The following is a 23746-nucleotide window of genomic DNA, read 5'->3' as shown; positions in this document are numbered from 1 at the left end:
CTATTTTTGTAAGAGGAAATCAATGGGTATATTCTTACCATCACCACCTTCTGTCACTGAATTTGTGGTTTTGCATTTTACCTGAAGAGGCTGATTAAATCACTGACACTTGGAGCAGAACAGGGACTTGTAATCTTTACCCTGGGCTGAGCTCAATGGGGTCAGCAACTGTTCAAGGGACAGAGAGCCCCACACTGCCGCACGGATAGCATTAAGTGGAGGAGACAAGGGAAGTGCAATATCTTAGGCTACTCTGGCTGAGCCCTGGTTATTTCAGTCTAAGGGAGAAAAGGTCATGTATCCAGGAGATGTGCCTACAGTCAGGGTATTAATTGTGAAAAGAAAAGATGATTTGTTCATCCTCAATATGCCAGCTTCTGCCAGCTTCTCCTTCCTAATTTTCCTAGCTCCTCCTCAAAGTATGAATGAGAAAGAATGAGGAAAAGAATAGGAGAGGTAAAGGGAAAAAAGAAGTCTAGAATGATATCTTCAGTACTGGCTGGTTTAAGCTTATATACTAATAATCTAGGCAGAGCCAATAATTGAACGCACATCTTTTTTTATTTTTATTCTTGTATTTTTGGAGCCAAAGTATAGCTCTAAGTCTGACACTAGAAAATGCATCTTTTCTGAATTTATTCAGCAGTCCCATATTTGGTTAATTCACAATAAGAATTCTCCAGACACCAGTTGGTAGAGACTGAGCATTCCTTTCAGGAGACAGGCTCACTTGTCACCACCATGTGCACAGTTTTCTTCGCCCTCATAGTTCAGCTCCCAAATATCCCCAATCTTTCTAACCTGCCCCAAACTCACTATCCTTTATGTTCTTCAAGACCCAGGAACATGTGTTTGTATTTTCTAATGCCATATAATTTAGATTTTTAAATTTGTTTCTTTATATGATTATGAGCAAAAAAACCAAATAAGTACTTTATTTTGTTTGGGTTTGAATTCAAAAGGCACCAAGCCAAAGTTTCCATATGCCAAGAAACCAAATTAGTTGATGGCATCCTATTTAAATTTCATTCCTCTGAACAAATCTTCATATGGCTTAGTCTAGATTCTACCAATTGCTTTTTAAATGCATTGTCAAATTGATTTGGCATGTAAAAGAGGTTTCTGGCAAGTTTTATATTTTTATAGAAAGCAAATCACAACCTTGAATTTTAAATATCTGGATGATAAATAATAAGTTCATCCCAAAATGTAGGTTTTGCAATGCATTCAGTTTATCTTGCATACACATGACAATATGATATAGAATTTGCACATTATTGGGACATCCTTGACTCTACCTCTTGGGACCCATTTTTCCTGTAAACTAATCTTTACGGTGTCAGAATCAGTGTCGCATCTACACAAAATAAAACCGCAATTTTGTTTGCAAAGGTTAGCTACAGATAGCTGAGATGCTTCACTTTCTGACAAATGAGAGGAAATAATAAAATCTCAAGTTGTTGAACTATGACTTTGAATCAGGGTACAGCTACCATTAACATCCAGATTGAGATTGTATGTAGCACTTTTAATGGATATTATATCCGAAGAAGACTCAGGGCAAGTCTTTTTTATTCCTTCTACAGAAGGTTTCTTCTTAGATAACAGGGTTAAAGAGAGTTGATAATTGGAAGAGAGGAAGAACTAAATATGCAAACATAATCTTTGTAAAATATCTGAAACATATCATACCCCTTCACCCCATGAAGTCCTTTAGTGGGCCCCCACTGCCTGCTAGATAAACATGGAACCCCGTAGCACACAATGTGGTCCCTGTGGTTTGGTTCTCATCTCTCCCCTTTGTCTTCCCTCTCACCTGGAGCCACCCTGTTCTCAGACAACACTGTGCTCTTTATCTCTGTGCCTTTTCACAGCAGTGTGGATGCAGCTGCCGTAGTCTCATTGTGGTGTGCTTTCCTGTTCTGAGGAGACCTGGAAAGCAAAGATCACATTTCCCAATCTCTTTTTAAGCCAAGTTTCTAGATGAATTATAGGTTCCACCAATCCGATGCACTAAAAAATGAAGATAAGAAAAATAAAGACAAAAATATCATTGACACAAACAACATCATGTCAAATATTACTTTAAAAAATTCACTGGTCGATTTCTATTTCTAAAGAGGACTTACCAAAACAAAATTAAAGTTAGCTTTAAAAAACTGTAATTTTAAACAAACACAATTACATGAGAATATTAAACCCTTTAATTAAAGTAAAAATTAGAATAATTCTATGATCATTCATTAACTCAAGTAGATATTTGCTGGTTTCCTTCAATATATTCACTGAAAGAACTATATTCTCTGTATATGCTGGTGACCCAGTGTCTGTCTAAATTGACAGAATAAATCATGCCATAGTATCAAAGGATCTCCAAAGCTTAGTAACTTATATAAACAAAGTTTTATTCACATTCATGCTACCATTTCACCCACTGCTTCACTTTAGCACCTAGGATGATAAAGTAAACGCCTTCTTGCACATCCCTCTTTGCTGAGTTACAGGACAAAGACATGCTCAGATAGGTCACTAGTCTAGAAGTTATAAATCACTTTTATGCACTGATTAGCCAGAACTAGTCCTATGGCCTGACACAACCATAAGCAAGCCAGGATGCCCTTGGAAGGAAAGAAAACCTGAAATATTTAGTAAATGTCGCAATTTCTAGCATAATCTCTTTTGGATCACCAAGTATTTGGTTTATCTTTCTTTCTTTCATAAACTTCTGCATTCATTATTACATGTAGGAGAAGATATTCAAAATTCCACACAGTCATGGCATCAACTCGACTATCTATGATAATTACTGCACATGGTTATGTAAAAATTACACAGTAGTGTGTACATCCTAACTTGGTGAAGGGCTATAATTAGGGAAAAAAAGAGACAAATTAGCTGTTTTTTTCCCCAAATAATATGAAACAATAGAACAGGAAGAAAATAACTGCACTAGATAGTCCCATTTCCAAAGGGAAAGAGTGAGACACAGCCCCCTAATCTGGGTAAGGAATGTTTCTGATTAGGCCTAAATTCCATTCCCTAAAGGAATTCCATAGGATTCCCTTGTTTCATTAGTTCCCCGGTGTTCTCCTGGGTCCTTAAATCTGATTTTCATGTTCTGTGTGAAACTGAGCATTAGTGACTTACTTGGCCACCTTCTGAGCTGAGCAATTTCTAAGCAGTCAGCTTTCTGCACACAGAAGATGGGAGGTCCCTGGGTTACCCTAAGTACCAAGCAGGCACAAAATCTATTAATCTAGGACCTGGTTTCTTCTTAATTGGTGTATTTTGTCTTGTTCTTGTTTTGTTCTCATTTATTTTGTTGTTGTGCAATAGCACCATGTGCCAACAACTGCATCAAAAATTCTTTCCAAGACCTTTGCCTCTTTTTTTTTTTTCCCCTAGTCTTAGCTTCTCTGACTGGGACCTATCACTTTAGTTAGGACCAGACACTTATTCTGCTTTTCCTGAGTTGTTTTTCTTCAAACTGAGAAGATTTTACATGTGAGGCACTCCTAAGTCAGTTTCAAGTTGTTAAAAATAGATTTGAAAGCCATACCCATGATTTTATCCTTGTTTTTGAGTTTTATTCTTTGTAGCTTAAAGTATTTCTCAACTTTATATTTTATTATTGGGAGTTTAGAAAGTGCTGCTTCTTATAATTTTTGGACTCTTCCTTTTTCATTCCTATTTGGAAACTGACCAGTTCTTTTCTAGGTGTGTCTCTCTTTCATATGTTTTCATAATGTCACAAGAAGGTATCAACATATTAAACTAACATTCTGATATCCAATCCCTACCTTTAAAGCTACAATCTCATTAATTGTACAATAGTCTTCTCCCAAGCAATGGTCTTATTAACTTTTGGTAGACACATAACATGGATTGATGGCCTTTCTTCTGGTCTCCGATATCAGTTTCTTTAACATGTGCAAAGTATTCCCACATGAAGTTAATTTATCTCATACCAACTTCTGAAGCTTTCTGAAGGTGTTGGTTTAAACTGAGTATTAATGATCCCCCAAATCTCAGTGATTTTTAAAAAAATTCATGTTCCTTATAGGGGAACAATGTATAACTCCCTTTTTCTCTTCTGCCAAAATTTTGGTTTTAAAAAATGACCATAATTTATTTGTGGGGAGAGGGGTCATTTCCAAAAATCTCCCTTTCTTCAGACTTGAACTAGTACAGCTCTTATTTCTGTGGGAATTACCTATATGATACAAATTCGATTACATCCCTGTGTTTACATCTTTTAATTATTCCCAATTATTCTAAGGATAATAGAACACAAATCCTTTTTTTGTTTGTTTGTTTTTAAACATCGCATGATAAATGTTTTCATGATCTAATGGCTTACTATCTTTCTAACTAATGTTTGCCAATTCACCAATCAGTTCTGGACATTAAAAAAAAATTATTGATTATTCTCACCTCTACCTAGAAGAAACCTCCACCTACTTCTTCCTTTTTGTTAACTTTACATATTCTTTAAGACATTCCTCAAACACAGTAAAATCATGCTAAATCCTGTAAATGGTATTACTTGGAATTTCTTCCTTTAATAGTATCCTGTTAATATGATCATCAAGTTTTTCTTATTGCATTATAATTTATGGTTTCTGTTTCTGTCTCCTAGAGTGAACTGTTAATTTTATACGGCTAGTGAATGGTTTTCTTATTTATCTCAATTCCTAGGACAGTGAGATATAATAGATATCTGTTAATCACTAATTTACTCAATTCACATGTATGGAGTGCAAACTGGGTCTCTGGACACTGTGGTGGGCCAAGAAAAAAGAGGCCCCAGACTAATGACCTAGGTGTAGGTCTATATTCAAAGTAGGGAGGGGGAGTCTGGGAGGAATAGATGAATTCTAGATAGGGCAGAGGGGTTGAGGGGAAGGGAGGGGGCATGGGGTTATTAATGATGGTGAAATATGATGACCATTGTTATCCAAAGTACAGGTATAAAGGCACAAATTGGTATGAATATACTATGTATACAACCAGAAATATGAAAAATTGTGCTCTATATATGTAATAAGAATTGTAATGCATTCTGCTGTCATATATAAATAAAAAAATGCATCTATATTCAAAGTATAGATTCAGGGAAGACTTCTCTGTTACTAGAGAAAAGGTATCACCAGAGGAAGGTACCAAGGAATTCCTGGAGAAGAGGGTAACTCTACTTAGGACAAGTGGGGTCCTTGATTTACATAACAGAAAAGAATTTCAAGATGTGTCAGTAGAGGCACAGTGCTGCAGTCTGCCTGGGCACAAAATCACCGAGCCACCACAAAAGCCTTGTAGATTCCAACAGCAACTCTTTATTCCAGAACTCTCACCAGCACTCTACATGCACGTTCTGGGAAAAATACACTCCCTCCACCAGGCTCTGCGTACCAATACTCCCCAAAACCCCGCGAGAACTCCACGGGAACTCAAGGAGTGGGCGCCTGAGGCAGCAGGATATGCCCTATTCCCAGCAGGATCCACCCTAAACCTGGAGCCACCCTAATCCAGCAGGATCCACCCTAAACCTGGAGCCGCCCTAATCCCTGAGCAGGGTCACCTTTCAAAATGCCTTCATTCCTCCTTGGCTGTGGCTCTCAGCAGCACAGAGATTTATTTAGGAAAACAAGGAATATACATTCAAGGAACAATGGGGTTTTAGATTCTTCTTTTAAAAGTACTTGGTGAGGGTTAGGCATGGGAAAAGTGTGAAATTGACATCTGTCTCGTATTCTCAAGATCCTTAGGTCTCTATTATTTGATTAGTAAACAACTTGGAAAGTCCTCTAAATTATTTGTTTCTCAAAAAGTCATAAAGCTCTTTACTTAATCTATTTATTAATGGACTAATTAACAGTACATAAGGTCATTATTGTAAGTGATTTTATGGTAACACTAAGATTTAAGATTTTTTTCCAGAAATTTGGGAATGACAGACCTGTGAGAAGAATTTACATTAGAATGACTGAAAATACATACAGAACTTTAAATTATATTTCGTGTTTTCTTTGTTTCTTTTTATGTTTTTAAAATTTATATATGACAGCAGAATGCATTACAATTCTTATTACATATATAGAGCACAATTTTTCATATCTCTGGTTGTATGCACAGTATATTGACACCAATTCGTGCCTCATACTGTGTACTTTGGATAATAATGATCATCATATTCCACCATCATTAATAACCGCATGCCCCCTCCCTTCCCCTGCAACCCCTCTGCTCTCTCTAGAGTTCGTCTATTCCTCCCATGTTTCCACTCCCTATCCCACTATGAATCAGCCTCCTTATCTCAAAGAAAATATTCGGCATTTGGTTTTTTGGGATTGGTTAACTTCACTTAGCTTCTATGTACTTTTTAAAATTTCTTCTATCATACTTTTCAATCCCATTCTGGTTGGAGAAAGGAGTAATTCTAGAAATAAGTTCATTCTCTATAACCTCGTATGTAAAAAAAGAAAAAAAACTGAAGAGATACACTTTCATTTCAAATTGTTCCACATAGATATTCACAAGAACAAGGAATTTTCAGAGCTAGATAGTTTAGGATTGTTATTTTTTCTGGTATAAATTATTGACACATCTTTTAATTTTAGTTAGGAAATGGTTTAGCCAAGCCAAAATTTCTTATAGTAGGATGGAAACATTATTTTTTTTCTTTTTTTTTTCCAGATTGTCTCTGAAGAGCAAAAATATGATTGTTGGCTTTATTTTTCAACTTTTGGAGCCATTCATTCTTCATTAGCTATTGCTACTGTTAGCGCTTTGAATACTTTTAATTTACTCAGGATGCCTTGCCACTGCGAACAGCTGATGTCATTGAGAGCCATGAAGCTCTTCTGTGCCCCAAAGGCATGAATAAAAACTTCTGCTATGACAAAGAAATCCGAGTTAGACAAGTTGGACTGTTACCTTGTCAAAATCTTGACCCTGATCCCTAACACCAAAGGTGGCCTGGTTCCATTACATAGGGTTTTGTAATACTTTGTGCTAAACCCAATGTAAGCCACAAGGCCAAGTTTCAATTCTCTTATTTCTTCTTTTCTGGAACCATATACTTTTATTAATGAAAAATTAATTTAAAAAATTCTTAACACATTTATTTATTATTTATTTAATATGTTGCAGAACCGTTTTTCACAATGATTATGTGGATTTAGGTTTTGAACACCTGGAATCAGGATTGTAAAGTTTTAAGCCGGGTTATCCTGGTTTTAGTACATAGATATTTTCATTTCCTGTGGATTACTCCAATATCTATTATTTTTCAGCTTTCTTCATATAGCAAAATCTACTTAGCACAATATTTTATAATGCCTCCAGGGGTATGCTTTTATGATCCTGATTTTTAAAAAATTATTTGTTTCTTTTTGTGATAGTTTTTCATAGCCTGGGGAATATTTATCTTGCCATATACTCACCAAATTATTTTAGCGTCAACATTTCTTTTCTGAAAAGCTTTACATTTGTTTGTGTGTTTGTTTGTTTGTTCTGTTTACTTGGAACTGTTAAATGTTCTAAAATGAAAGAAGAGGAAGCCTAGATAAATAAGTTTTTTTGTAATTGTTGTTTTTTAATGTTTGTGACTTTGCTAATGGTAATGACGAGCAAATGATAGAAAGGACAGTCACAGTCAACATAACCCTGGCCCAACACTCACCTTCATTGGTTAAGCCTTATTTCTGAGGTTTGCTTGGTTTTGTTTTTGACAGAACATGAGTTATATGGAAGATATGGAAGACATATGCTATGATGGAGATAATTTGGAATTAGGCAAACCTGAGAATGGGCCCTTGCAAACCACTAATCCTTCAGATGAAATTGTTTCTAGAATCTGAGAATAATTCCTCACCTTGCAGGATTGCTGTCAGGTGCGGAGATAAAATACCACACTTGTGAAAGCATTAATATTATTTTTGCTTCTATCTTTTAAGAGAGAAAGATTATTCTCTTTAACCTTGTATAATTTTACTCAATTGGTCATTTGGGACCTTCTGCCTTTTTCTGCCTTTTTTACAAATTATTATTCCTTTGAAAATAGAAAAAAATGAAATTATAATTATTACTTCACATTCTAGCCACAGTTATGAATAATATTGACACAAAAATTCCAATGCGATCAGTAGTATTTGATTTTTTAATGAAATAAAAAAAGAGAAAATCTTATCATATGTCAAGCATTTGGGGAACCTGAGTTGAACAGTTACAATCTGCAAGGTCTAGCAACCTGAAATGGGAAGTGTAGGGCCCTCCAGCTGTTCACTGTGCCTTTAACTTAAGTCTTGGATAAGCAGAGAGTTTGGGGGAATATGAATCAGGGAATAACAGATGGTGATAACCTGACAACTTATCCTAGTGGAGGTGAACAGCGATGGCAGCAAATCAGTGTGCACCAAGACTTGGAATGCAAATAAGGTACAAGTAAAACTGACATCTCACACACACTGCTCCTAATTTATGCCTCAGAAGAGAGATTTTTAATGAACAATCAAAAATCCAATTGAGTGAACTCTTGATTAACTGTAAATGTAGAACAGGAATATGTGGATAATATTTTTTAAAAATAAACAACATTAAAAGTTGCTATATGAAGTTGAAAAGCAGGCATCTCTAAGATGGCATACACGTTCTCAGATGCACACATACTCCACTCTAAGATTTGAAACCTGAACCAGTCATATTATTAGTTGCTCAGACTCTATGTATACGTGAGGAAAATAGTTTAAGATTGTCACTTATAGAATTTGATTTCCACTTTTATTCTTCTTTGACACCTTGGCTTTTAGTCTACCAATTCATGAGTTCATGGATTATAATTAGTATTTCCCCTATGGAATGAAACACTGGTTTCAACATTAGTTTTCACCAATTAACAACAACTGGAGCCCTCAGGACCCTGAAAGTTAAAAATGCTCATCAGAAGATATAGACACTGTCTTTGCTCTGCCATTCAGTTGCTGTATGATCCTGAGGAAGTCATTCAACTACATAAAGATCTCAACCTCAAGTCCTCATTCAACCCGCACATCAGTCATTTAATCATCTCTGTGGTATTTAGCATTGGCCTTATTTTAAAGATTGAAAGACTAGCAAGATAAGTGACCCATCCAAGTCCCTCAGCAATTAAGAGACAAAGACAAAGTTGGAACTCTCTTATCTATCAAGTTCATGCTCATAGTATCCATACTACCTAGGAACGTAGGATTAGGGCTTTAGTATAGCTGACCTCAAGTGCCTGGGAGAAGGGTCTCTATTTAATTTGTAAAGAAACCAGAACCTACTGAAGAATGTTGAAAAGCAGAACATGTTATGACTCAATTTGCATCTAAAGGAACAGTATGAAAGAGTGTGCCAAATGAAAAATGTAGAAAAGAAAAAAGCAGTTAAGAAAGTATCAAAGTGATGTGAACACAGTCAAATGTCCCCCCCACACACACACTTTTTTTCCTGATTTCACCATATTCTATTCTGGTCTGATGAGAAAATGTTAGACACCTAACCAAGCAATATATAAGGAGCACCTTAGTTCACTTTCATAGCACACAGAAATGAGCTCAATAGACATTGACTTCTCCAAATGTGGATTATAACTAATCCAAACGGTGGCTAAGAGGTAGAATTAAACAACATAGTCGGCTATCTGTATGAATTTCCTGACCTTTGGAACTTCCTCATTTTAAAATAATAGCATTCCAGTAACAAATTCTATTGAAATATCCCCACATTTTAGAGAATCCTGAATGTGTCATTCTCTTTCAAGATGCCAGTAAGAAAAAAACATTCTGAATTACTTTTAAATTTCCAACACTGAAAAACCAAAAAGTCCCACGTATAAATCCACAGAACAGAATTCTGATTTGCCCTTTCACTGAAGTAAAAAACCCATCAAAACCACCACCTTTCTTTTTATGAGGTTTGCTAGTGGTTTCACACTTTTGTTTGAGAGACATGGAGCCCCTGCAAAGGTCATTTTTGTTTGTTTGTTTGTTTGTTTTGGGTTTTTTTGTTTTGTTTTGTTTTGTTTTCCCCAGTGCTGGGGAAAAATGGGAAAATCAAGCCTGCGAATGTGGATGCACACTACTGTCCTCAGCCTATGCTCCCTTTTATTCATTCAACTTGAATTTATTGAATATTGAACATCTCCTAAGTACCACTGTGCTTGGAAGGGAAATATGCATAAAGATGTGAAATGATCCTGCTTTTCCTGAGGATGAGAAAGAAACACAAAACCAAGGTGCACAGAGCACATTAAAATGCCGAATGGGTAGTATGACTAATACTTTGGAGAGGGAAAAAGATCAGATCTGAGTAGCAAAAGTTGCTTTATATACTCTTAGAATTCTGTGCGTTCTCATATATCTTGTGTGTGTGTGTGTGTGTGTGTGTGTGTGTGTGTGTTTTAATAGACTTGCTGAACCTTTGCATGGAGAAATCCCCAAACTCCAGTTGCTTTTCTTTTCCTGACAAATTACTTTTTCTTTAATATTCTACTTAACACTAACTCCTTACAGAAGGCCTGACTCAGCATGGGTCAAGATGTGTGTTTCCTCAGTTCCTTCTCACAATGCAATCTGTATTATAGTGACTGGTATCCTGAAAGAAAATGACATATTCATTATTCTGTAAAATGTGGAAATGCTCAACAAATTTCTATTACTGAAATGGTATATTTTAAATTGATATATATTAACATATATAACATATTATACACGTATATATTATTAGATAGTATAGTATATTTCTATTTAAGAATAACGCTATTTATCTGTTTTCTCAGTGCACTACACAAATTTTGGAACATTGTAAGCATTTTTTAAATGTTTGTTTGTGGAATGAACACATACCCTGTTTTAACTGGATCTCCAAGAATGGGTAGAATTTCTACAACTCAAGATGACAGGGAGGGGACACCAAGAAAGAAGAATATGTAGAAAAACATAAGACTTGTTCAAAGAATGATAAAAGGCGAATATTTTTTTAATGGGGAGTATATCATGAGTAATGGGAGAGAAGTATTAAAGGCAAATAAAGATAAAGAGAGACCTTAAACATGAGAGTAAGACTGGATATTTTCGGCCATAGTTAATGAGGAATTTCTAAGCAGATGACAGTCATAATCAAGCTGTCGTTTTAGCAATGTACCTTATGAAGTAGAAGCAATGGATTACCAGAGTGGAGAACCAGTACAGAGAACACAGATGTGATTTCAAAAAGTTAATGATAGAGTAGTCAGTACCTGAACAAGGTCCCTGGCAGAAGAAATGAGATGAACCAAGAGAGCTAGGGACCCAATTGGATAGAAGGGTAAAGAGTAGGGGACAAAGAAGCATGAAATATTATGTTTGCGTGAAATATAAATGTTACATACTGATTGACACCACGTGTGGGCTTACAGGAATTTTAAGGGGTAGAACATGCACAAGATTAAATGAATTAAAAAACAACTGGAATAGGCAGAATTTAGTTTAGTTCTGGGGATACAGAGTTTTATTTGGTTTTCCATTCTGACCTTTAGTTTTACTTGTTTACTTCTTGATTGGTACTTCTAGATTTCCTCTTGTTTGCTCTGCATTTCATTTCTTGCGTATTTATCTTTGGCTTTCTTACATTTACCTCTAGATATACTTCATTGAGGCAACCATCTAAACCATGAACTTCTTCAATTTTCCTTTACTTTTGATTCTGAACTAAATTCTACACAGAACTTTCGTCAATCTGAGGGCCACACAAGATGACTGGCAAATTAGTGAAAATACTGAGGGATATTTATAATCCTGAAGGAGAAATATTTGGAGGTGGATAGGGATAATGAGTCCAGCTAAATACCTATAACTAGCTTCAGTATAACTTAGACATCAGTTGATTCCTTAACTATTTATACTTAGGTGAGCTTTAACCAAACAAAAACTCATGTCTTTGGGGAATCCTAAAGCCTCCAAAAGATGTGTAGTTAGTATCATTGGTTTCCATACTGTCAAAACCATACAGTATTTACCTAAGGTGCTGAACTGTGAAACTCAGTTTCTGAAAACAAATTATATGCACATACACGTCCACAAAATATGGACCATTCAACAAGTTTTCATCTTTATTCAACATAGGGTACAGAATATTAATCTTGGATTTATATCAACTGCTCCATAATAAACAACTTATAAACAGATTAAATATTCTGTTCAAAATTTCTTTCAGTATTATGTGTCTCGGAACTCCCTCTTCCACTGAATGAGAGTTAATGAAACACTCAAAGAGCTTTGAAAACTGGCTACATATAGGAGGTGAGAATAAAAAGAACTGATGAACACCAAAGGAGGGGTAGCCAGGATTAACTGCAACATAAAATCTCAATGAAGCACCAGTAAACAGAGTTCTAAGGAGGAAACGTGGCAAACATATCAGGTCTGCAAAGGGGGTAAAGAACATGAGAACTGAGGAATTGTCCGTGAGTGTGGTAATTAGAGCCTCCTTACTGAATTCATGGCAAAAGAGAAAATTCAGAAGAGTTAAAGTAGAAGGCAGAGGGGAGAGGCTGAGAAAGGCTGTCAGAGATGTGGACCCCAGGGAAATATTGTCTATGCCAGCGCAGGCAACTGGATGGTATACATGTGTACATGTCGGCAACATATGTGCTGATGAGCACAGACTCTATGCTACCAAGGCACTTAACAGTTTGGAGATGGAGACTTCTCACTCCAATGACAATCTCTTTGTTCTGTTATCATTGATGAATAAAAATGAGAAAGTTTCACATTCACCTTTACTCATTCCATAAACATCATATCATCAGCCACAGGCAGAATAAGGGGGTGTGAAGAGGAAAGAAAGGTAGAGTGGGGACGAGAGAGATGTCTGTTTTAGTTCATTCTATCTCTCCAAGTATTCAGAAGCTCAAGTCAATTTACTGGTAACCATTCAATTTCCCTCCTGAGCTGGAATTAGGAATGCAGCTGTGGTATGTGTCTGATTTAGGAGGCTTTCCATACAGATTCCCAGTACAAAACCACTGTCTACAAAATCAGCTTACTACTTGATTTGATATGAACAACCCACAAAGTAACCTACCACTTGGAGACTGCATAACTGCCTTCAGGAGAAAATTTTGAGCTGTGAAGAAACAAATTTTACCTTAACACCTGGACATTCACCCTACATGAGCTGGTTTATTTCCTTCCCAAGCAACCATATCAATAAGCACATTTTCTAGATAATTCTTCTGATACCAGTTTATTTTGTGTTTGGAGACAATGCTTTTAGTCATATGATTTCAGAGTTAAAGAGGACTACCTAAAATATATGCCCTAAGCCCTCTCATTAAGGGATAAAACTTCAGTACTCCATAAAAATATTCCAGATTACACAGCCAGTGAGTTTCCAAGAAAGGAACAGAATTCCTGTGTTCTGACTGCAGATCCAGGGCTCTGCCCTGAAGTGCACATTTCTGTTAGCATTGGAGATTGCCATCCTTTCTTACTGCTCATCTGAGTGTCTAGTCTCAGTTTTGCCATTAAGTACCTTTTCAGCCATGAGTATATTGCTTTCCTTATAGGCCTTAGTTTTGTCATGTGTAAAATGAGTTGAGTCGAATCGGACATCAATTATCCAGTCAAGCTAAGCAATAACATGATTCTCTGACCATTGTGAAACCAACTGTCTTATACATTGGGTCTTTTTGTCTCACATAGTAGAATCCCAATCAAGCAAGTACAATTAAAAAGGAACACGGGCTATGTCAGAGATCACGAGGTAAAGTACAAGGAGGCCTTATCCAGAACTGGGACTAGAAACTGACACAATAAAGTTATGATTTTTTCCTTTTCTTATCCCTTGGGGGCTCCTGGACTGTTATATGAATATTAATCATGTATTTCTTCCCTCTCAAATCAGTTCTCTGATTTACCAGGCACAGAACATGTTTGTCCACAGGGGCAGCCTCCACTCTCTGTTCAAACACTAGCAGGGACTAACTGGCATCTCTGAATCCTAATTTCCAAATCTTTTCTCTATCAAATCTGATTGTTTCAGCCTGGCTTCGACGTTTCTACCCAGCTCAACATACTGGAACTGGTAGGTCAATTCCAAGCTCCACTCCATCTGCAGAGATGGGCAACCTGATCTTGGCAGAGTCCCCAAAGGAATGCTGTATATTCAGAGCTCCTTGATTGACACCAGAATGACAGCAGCTAAGATTCTGTGGCTAAATCAAGGATGCTGTGTGCGGAACATCTTTCTGGGTTCGACTACAATCTATCTACACCAGTAAACTAACTAGAATAGATGCACGCCCTACTTAGCTATTCCAGACTATGTCTAAAGGATTCCATATTAGGAACTTGAAAAAGATTCTGCATGAAAGAGAAAAAGTAAAGTCAAGTTAACAGTTTAGAATGAAAAAAAAAAAAAACATAGAGTCAGGAAGTAAAGAAGCAATGAAAACCTCTCCAGAGAGGACAGCAAACCCAAAGCAACAACTAAAGAAATTCCACAAAAGTGAGGAATCTCTAGATACAGGAAGATGTGTAACTACTCCTTTGGGAGGGCCTTGGTTTAAAGGGATTAAGGTAAATATTTAGGATAAAAACAGAATCAAGGAGGACAAGACAGCAAGGAGTTCAGTGTGATTTCTCTTTGAGCAGGAGCTGGTTTGTTATTATAATGAAACAAGCCCCCCGCTGGCACCCTTTCCGTGACTTATTTCCAATCCTATTGAGATTTCTACCCTTCAAAAGAAAGGATGTGGATTATTAGACTCTTGGCAGGGGGTACAGAAAAATCTATGTTGCTCTGGGTCCATCCCAGCAGTGGCGGATTAAGGTGTGATTGAATGGATTGTCTGCCCCACACTCTGAGGAGGACCTCCATGTTCTGTTAGGATCCCCAGCAAAGCGCTTTTCCCAGCAGAATTCCTCAGTGATGCTGCCATTTCTTTTTAATTCTTTTTGCTCACCCCATTGAACTGCCCCTGTTAGGTACTAGCAGTCATCCAGACAGTGCCTCTTCAGACAAGGATGTCTTTGAAAGTTTTGAGAAGATGGTGTCCTTTATTATTTTTGAAGTAAAAACAATGGTGAGCACCTTTGTTACCATCACTGTGCATCCGAATGGTTGGAATCAGATTCAGGCTGGGACAGAGAGATTTCTTTTATAAGCATTTTGCTATTTTTTAAAATGAAAGGATAGCTGTTCCCATCTTCTGTTGCTTTACCCTAGAGAATTCACAAATATGAACAAGAGAACACCAAAGCTTGTTTTCTTATATCTTTTATGGGAAATATTTAAAAAACATACCTAAAATATTACTTATTATTACCTATTTGTGTTTATATGTGTATCACATATACTCCATTACTATGTTATCAGAGACATATATGCTATGCTTCTTTATTGTATATATATATATATATATATATATATATATATATATACGACATAGACACATTGTGCTTATGCTATCACAAACATAAAGCACAAAGGCAAATAATCTGAATTGCTATCAAATTCATGGACCTTATATAACTAAATATATAATATGTCCCAGAGAATTCGACATAACCAAGACAAAATTTATCAAGTAAGTTTTATGGACTTCTCCCCCTAAATGGGGAGGCCCTATGTGCCTTTGGTATACCTTAGTGAATCATTTGAAAGTTAAAGTAGTCTTGTTTTTGAATGGGAATTTCAGTTCTAATTATCAACTAAAGGCAAAAGAGACTTCTTAAGCATAATCCCCTTAGGAATACAAGTAGGAATGAAACAGAATGACTCTGAGGGGCTTGGGGTAGGGGAGTTCCCTTCTGAATTACGAACAATTTCCTCTTGTTAGGAGTGGAGACTGAAGGACTGCAACAGCCCATCCCAACAGGTACCAAGAAAGCTGGGCACCCACTGTGCCCTCCTCAGCACTGTGTAACAGGCTACCTAGGTCTGCATCTGCATGGGCACATCTCCTGCCCTTTGTTTCACATCACTGCCTGGTCTCTAACCCTTCTCATTTGAAAGCTAGACACAACTTCAGAGATTTTGAAGATGCAACTTCTGAAACAGTTTCTTCCATCCTTCTTCAAAGCTGTTTGAATAAAAACCTATTTTCATATCAATTTGACTTTGACTATTTCTGGAACAGCAAGCATTGTAGTCTAGGCTCTTCCTCCCAAGAAGGACTGGTACCATTTGGCAACATAAATAGAATGTATTTGTCATTTCCATGATCACAACTCCCTCCATGGATTATGATTAATCATTTTTAATGTCATGCATTATTACTCTTATGTAGAATGGTCCTATTTCTTGATTAGTATATTTTATCCATGCAAGAACTTGCTAGTTTTTTTTTTACCAAAATGTAGATACCATACTTCTCAAACTCCAAGGATTAATTTCTATAACTCTAGACACAAATATTTAAAAAAAGGATGCTCTAATGAAAACCAGTTTTCTGCCCTTTTCTGCTTTTGTGAATTATTAAGACCATGGGTTTTGTACTTAATTTAATTTTTGTTAACATGTATTAACTGTAAACATTAGTGGAAGTTACTGTGATATTTCCTTGCATAAGTCCATACAGTATGCATTAACCATATCCATCCACACTTCACCCCTCCCTCTGAACCCCCCCAGTCCTCTTCGACCCTTTCCAGTCTCTAAGAATTACTGTTCTACTTCCGGGTCAACTTATTTAGTTTCCACATAAAACAGAGGATATGTGATATTTTCTTTCTTTGGCTTATTTCATTTAATATTGTGTCCTCTAATTCTTTCCATTTTGTTGCAATGACAGGATTTCATTCTTCCTTATGGCTGAATTGTGTATATATGCCATATTTTCTTTATTCATTCACCTGTTGATAGGCAACTAGGCTGATGCAATCTTAGCTGTTGTGAATAGTGCTGAAATAACATGGACATGCAAGTATCTTTTGCAACCTGACTTCATTTCCTTTATGGTAGTTCATAAAGGAGCTAGTTCATAAAGGTAGATAACATAGTAGTTCTTTTTTTAGGTTTTTAAGGATTCTCCATACTGATTTTTTATAGTGGCTGTGTTGATTTTACATCCCCACCAACAATGTGTTCCTTTTTCTCCACATTCTATCCAGCATTTGTTGTTTTGTGTGTATATATATATGTATATATACACACATATATATATATTTTATATAAATATGTTATTTTATATATACACATTTTACATATAAATATTTTATAATTATGAAATAAAAATAATTTATAAAAATATATTTATATATTTATAAAATTAAAATATAATTATAATTATATTTTTGTTACATATATTTTACATATATGTAAATATAGGTGTTGTTTTACATATACTTTTTTTGTTTTTACAAAAGCTATCCCAACTGAGGTGCATTGGTATCCCATTGTAGCTCTGATTTGCATTTCACTGAGCTGAACATTTGTGTTTCTTTTGAGAAGTATCTATTTAGAACACTTGCCAATTTTTACATTGGATTAATCATTTTTGTTATTGTTGTGAAGGTTTTTGAGTTCTTTATTTATTCTTGAAATCAATTTGTCAGATGAATAGCGGGAAAATATTTTCTTCCAATTCTGTAGCTGTTATCTTCACTCTTGATTTTTTTCTTTTGCTGTGCAGAAGGTTTTTAGTTTGATGTAATCCTGTTTGACAATTTTTGCTTTTATTCCTGTTCTTTTGGGGTCCTGTCCAGAAAAATAATTTCCTGAATTAATGTCTTAAAGTACTTTCTAAATCTCTTCTAATAATTTCATTGTTTTAGTCTTACATTTAGGTCTTCCACCCATTTTGAGTTTATTTTTGTACAGGGTGAGAGAGAGGGGGTCAAGTTTCAATCATACACATGCAATTATCCAGTTTTTCCAGCACAATTTATTGATGAAGCTGAGAAAACTCCAATGTAAGTTTTTGGTACCTTTGTTAAGGATCAGTTGGCTCTGGGCTCTCTCTTCTGTTCCATTGTTTTATGTGTCTGTTTTTATTTCAAAACCCATGCTGTTTTGGTTATCATGGACCTGTAGTATATCTTGAAATCAGGTATTGTTATGCCTCAAGCTTTCTCCTTTTTGCTCAAGATTGCTTTGGCTATCTGGGGTCTATTGTGCTTTCACATGAATTTTAGGACTCTTTTCTAGTTCTGTGAAGAATGTCTTTGGTATCTTTCATGGAATCCACATTGAATCTATAGATTGCTTTAGGCAGTATAGACATTTTAACAATATTAATTCTTCCAGTTTATAAACAAGGGAGATCTTTCTACCTTTCCGTGTCTTCTTCAATTTCTTTCTTCAGTTCTTGTAATTTTTAATCTATTAGTTAAATTTATTCTTAGGCAATATAAGGGGTAAAAATAAGGATTGCTTTCATGATTTCTTTCTCTGCAAATTCATTATTTTTGTATAAAAAAGCTACTGATTTTTACATGTTGATATTGTATCCTACTATTTTGCTGAATTTATTTATCAGTTCTTACTGTCTTTGATGGAGTCTTTATGTTCTTCAATGTAGAAAATAATTTCATCTGTGTAAAAAAAATCATTTCATCTGCAGAGACAACTGACTTCCTTCTTTCCTATATGTATGTCTTTTATTTCTTTTTCTTGCCTTGTTGCTCTGGTTTAAATTTCTAGTACTTACATGTAAATAACAGCAACAAGACTGGATACCTTAGTCTTGTTTCTGATCTTAAAGGAAAAGTATTCAGTTTTTCCTCATTGAGTATGATGTTGGTGATGAATTTCTTATAGGGTCCTTACTATTTTGAGGTATAATCCTTTTGTACATAATTTGTTCAAGACTTCTATCATGAAGGAATGGCAAATTTTATTAAAGACTTTTATTTCATCTATTGAGAACATCATGATTTTTATCCCCCATTCTTTTTATACAATATTTTATATTTTTTGACTCATGTAGATGAACCATTCTTGCATCCTTGAAATAAAATCAACTTGATAACTGTGTATGATACTTTGATATGCTATTGAATTCAATTTGCTAGTATTTTGTTAAGAATTTTTGCACCTATGTTCATAAGAGATATAGATCTATTGTTAACAAAGCAGAGGAGTATTAAAATATTCAGAAGATATACGTAATTCAAACAATCTATTACTATTTTTTTTAAGTAGCAATTAGTCCAGTTGCACATGTCTATCATCTCAGTAACTCAGGAGAATGAGACAGGAGATCAAAAGTTTAATTCAGCCTGAAGACTATCCTCAGAAAGACCCCATCTAGAAATACAACAATGAAAAAGACTGGGAATGTGGCTCAATGATACAATGACTCTGGTTTCAATTCCCAGCACTGGAAAATAAAAGCAACTGAAATCATCACAATATCAAGATGCTCAGAAAATGAAGCATTCTTTATCATACCCCAATCTAAAGGAGTTCCATGTGTAGGAATAAAATGGGAGTTTGTCACATGTTATAAGAATTCTGTGGCAGTCTACCTTCTACAGGAACCCTGCACTGGGGTCTTCCTAGTCTCATAACTTGCTGTTTTTTTCCTAAAGATACAAAATTTTGGTTAATCCTTACTTTATTTGTAAATAGCTCACTTTCCTTTGGAGTTAAAGTAGAGGCAATTTCATGTTATTTGACATGGGAATTAAACACATGATGATATCCTTATTGACTATCAAGGAATGAAGGTTCATATTGAAGAAAACAGTGTTCCAGAGATGCAGTTCCATAATGGACACTTGAGGACTAAGCCTGGGCTTGACTGAACCATTTGAGTGTTAGATCTTTCAGATACCATCCTCCCTTTATGGGTGAAAAGGGAGATAAAGTGAAATTATGAATTTTTGCTTAAGTCTTTCCTTCTCTAAACCTGCCCATTGCTAAATATGATGACTATAGAGGGGAAAATGTCACTCTTTATTTATTGATTGTCTGTATGTATCTGCTTACCTTATCATATGAAATTTCTTAGCAGTTGATACCTAATTTATATAACTGTATTCTTTTGTTTTTGTTTCATTTTTATTTTTGACACTGAATGCCATGTGTGCCAGGAAACATGTTTGTATCATTCTGTAGAATTAGACTACTTTTGAATTTTCTGTTTTTGTTGCTAACCAGAGATAAAATAAGCATTTCTAGTGCATCTCCCAAAAATTAGTTCTCAGAAAAGACTCCTAAAATGTGAAATCATTAAGTGATACCATGCCCAAGAATTAAAACAAAGCCAGTAAAGTCTTCTGAAATTTTAGCAAAACCTAAAAGAGTGGGAATGTTCCAGACCAGTGCTGTTTTCTTGCAGTACTTTGATTTTCACCTCGATGTTTGACCAAGAAGGAAAAAGGCACAAAACCACAAATCCTCTTGGGGGAAAATTCCTAGAAATTGAAGAACAAAAATATTACTCAATGACTACCTATACTTATGCAGATCATTATTAATTGCATTAGAAGATTATTTATATAGTATTCCACCCAATGTATTTAACTCTTGTTTTTATATGTTCACTTTGAGAGTTAAGAAATGATTTTAGGAATCTTATCAATTAATAATCAATAACAGATAAATATCAATTTTCAATTATGGAATTATTAAAACTATGATTAAGTCAATGGCAATCAGAATTCTATGTAGAAATATAATTAATTTAAATATAATTTTTCAAAAATATAATCCATTACTTTTTACTTCTGCTTTAAAAATATCAAATCATTTGAAAGGCGGCTCAGACCATGTTGTCTAAATAGTTCCTGCAGAATCATGGGCTAAATCATCTCTTTTGTTCACTCTCTCTCTTCTGCCATATATCAAGTGTTTATAATTAGCAAGATATTGCATTTTACAGTTAATATAATATCTGATTAATCCTCCTACTAGCTTCTCAAGTAATTATCATCCTCACATTAAAAACAAGGAAATCAATGCTTAAACAAATAGAATCACATTCTTCTAGCATGTGAGAAAGTTAAATCAAAATCTTAGCCTGTCTGACTCTAAAATTGTGCTCTTCATCCACAGAGCAGCTTTTCTCAAGAGTTAAAAAGTGAATTCCTTGCTTTTGCCTGCAGAAAAAATGAAAAAGTCCTTAAGGCTAAAGACTTATCCTTAGAATTTATGTAGGGGTAGAGGACCTACATTTCTTTTCTTCCCCTTAAAGGAGGTTTGGGGGCATGACATGAAACTGACAACCAAAAAAAGAAGTAAATATTGATAATATCCAGGGTGGGTGAATGGGCTTCTAATTTTTTATTACTATTCAGGAAGTGTCACTCAAACAAGATTCTTTTATTGCAGTGGTGCTGTGGATCACTGTCATAAATTTTCTGTTTGTACAATTTTCCCTCTCATATTGTCAAGTATCTCGAGGTTTTATTAGTGGCCTGCCTGTAATTAGATTCCAGGTACAGACTCACACTCCTCTTTGCAGTCAGAAAATCAGAAAGATGATCACTGTTTTCTGCCATTCCAGTGAATTCGGTTAGGGATATACGATATGTTTGTGGTAATTTCATTTGTGGGTTGCACAATGCCCAGCGACAATGGACTCTGCTGTCCTGCTGTTTCCATAACTTCCCCTCACTTGGGATTGTGTTCCACATGTACAGTTAGGTTTCTAAATGACAATCTCCCTTTCATATTTTGAGAACCATACAAATTAAAATCAGAATTAAAAAAAAATTTAAGCCTAGTTGTTTGTTTCATTTAGGTCTTCAATATTCTCAACTATCTCCAAGCACTCCTTTTATCTTTATGTAATTCCTGGCATCAGTGGAGGATTTGATTTTAAATATAACTTACTTCCTGGGAGTAAAATCCCCAGAGACTACTTGTTGTTGTTTTTTTTTTTTTCTTCTGAAATCCACAGGTTAGCAACACTTCTTTCTTGTTTAGGTGCAGTCAAGCTGGCTGAGCACACACTGAGAAATTCAGCACTCATGCACTTACAAACTTCATGAAGAAATACATGCTGAATTTATCCCTTAGATCTAAATGATATGACTTTAGTTTAGATTATTTGAAAAATCTGTTGATATCACACTTAATAACACCTTTGTCACAGAACCTGCCAAATACATGCAGCAAAAAAAAAAAAAAAAAAAAAAAAAAAACCTAGATAAATATATTTTGGGAAGACAATTACATCCGGAAAGGCCACACCACCATTATAATCTACCAGATCATGAGGTGACATTGTTTTACCTATATATGAAACCATGAAAGCCCTTCTCTATTCATCGAGGGACTCAGAATTCATGGCACATATGCACTTCAGAAAAAAATTAAGGTAAAAAAGATGCTCAGATATTAATGGAAATCTCCCATTTTCTTTTGATTAATTAAAAGGGATTTTAGGAGAAAACTAATAATGGTCCACAGGGAAGAAAAGGCCATTAAAGTCAGAGAATATATATTAGCAATTATCCTACTTTATTTACAGCACATTTTTTTCCTGCTAAAAACAGGAATGTATAAAACATATAAATTGTCATAAAATAATAAATATATGTAAAATTCATGGAAACCTGAAAGCATATTATAAACATAATGTTAAGAATTAAAATATTTCACTGTTTTTTTCATGGTGTTTTTAAATATACAAGATGAACTTTCAAATATTGAATAAGTAAAGTAGGATTGAAATCGAATGCAGCTCTAATTACATTCTCCTCATTTTGATTTTCATTTAAACATCTACTAATTCTCTTTTTACAGAGAAATACAGAATAGAAATGAGGGTGAGGCTAGAATGAAGGAGCTGAATTCTGGATACTCGTTATTTCATGGAAATAGCAAGGAGGATGCTTGAAGATGTGCTTATGAACTTTGAACTTTGACAGTGTCAACAGTGTAGCTCTGGTCTAGACCTGCTTTGTGTGCACACCAGCCCCTTTACTTAACAATGGAATGACCCTAAGAAATCTGGACTTTTATGTGCCTGACCTGAAATTAGGGTTACAGTCCCAGAAAATTCCTGTTTGGATTCCCAGAGATCCAGACCAAAAAATCAGAGGTGTGTTATGTGGATACTAATGTTGACTTTTCTTAAACCCAGAGGTCAAGAGCCCACGGGGTTAAGCTCCAAGTACATTTTCTGTAATAAAGACCTGTTCCCACAGGAACTCGAATGTAGACATTAATTATTAAATAGTTATGGATCAAGTTTAGTGCAAAACACAATTTCTGACTCTAGAAAACAAAGATGCGCTTCAAGTTCAATGAAAGGAACAAATTGTTCAGAAAAGGTAAGTAGCACGTGATATAATGCAGAAAGTTTGATTTTTAAAATTAAATTACCACTAAGTGTAAATCTATTCACCCTTTAATTTCTTGGTTTCTTCCTCCTTAAAGTGGGAGAAAAAAATCTACTTCATAATCATTGTGGTGATTAAATGAGAGTTTGGGTATGATGCATCTGGCATATGGTAAGCACTCAGTTGTAGCCATAACACATGTTTAAAATAATTAGTAGTATAAAATAGGAACTTGATAAAGACCAAATTCCTTTCTAACACCACACACCAATTTAATAAGTGCCAAAATAATGACTCAGAAAATAAGAATCATAGGAATTCACTGAGAAATAATAAAACCTTCAATAGTTAACACAGGGAGAAAACATACCAAGACAGCAAATGTTTAAAGAAGGGAATTATTTGAATGTTTGAGGAATAAGTGAAAGATTAGTTGGAACTATTTAAATAGCATGAAATAGAGTAAAGAAAGGCAAAATTCAAGAGGTAAAAAGCAGTTAGAGAAACTT

The sequence above is a fragment of the Urocitellus parryii genome, chromosome 11 (assembly GCF_045843805.1).
Source record: "Urocitellus parryii isolate mUroPar1 chromosome 11, mUroPar1.hap1, whole genome shotgun sequence".
Taxonomy (NCBI): Eukaryota; Metazoa; Chordata; class Mammalia; order Rodentia; family Sciuridae; genus Urocitellus; species Urocitellus parryii.
Note: the sequence above shows the minus strand (reverse complement) of the source record.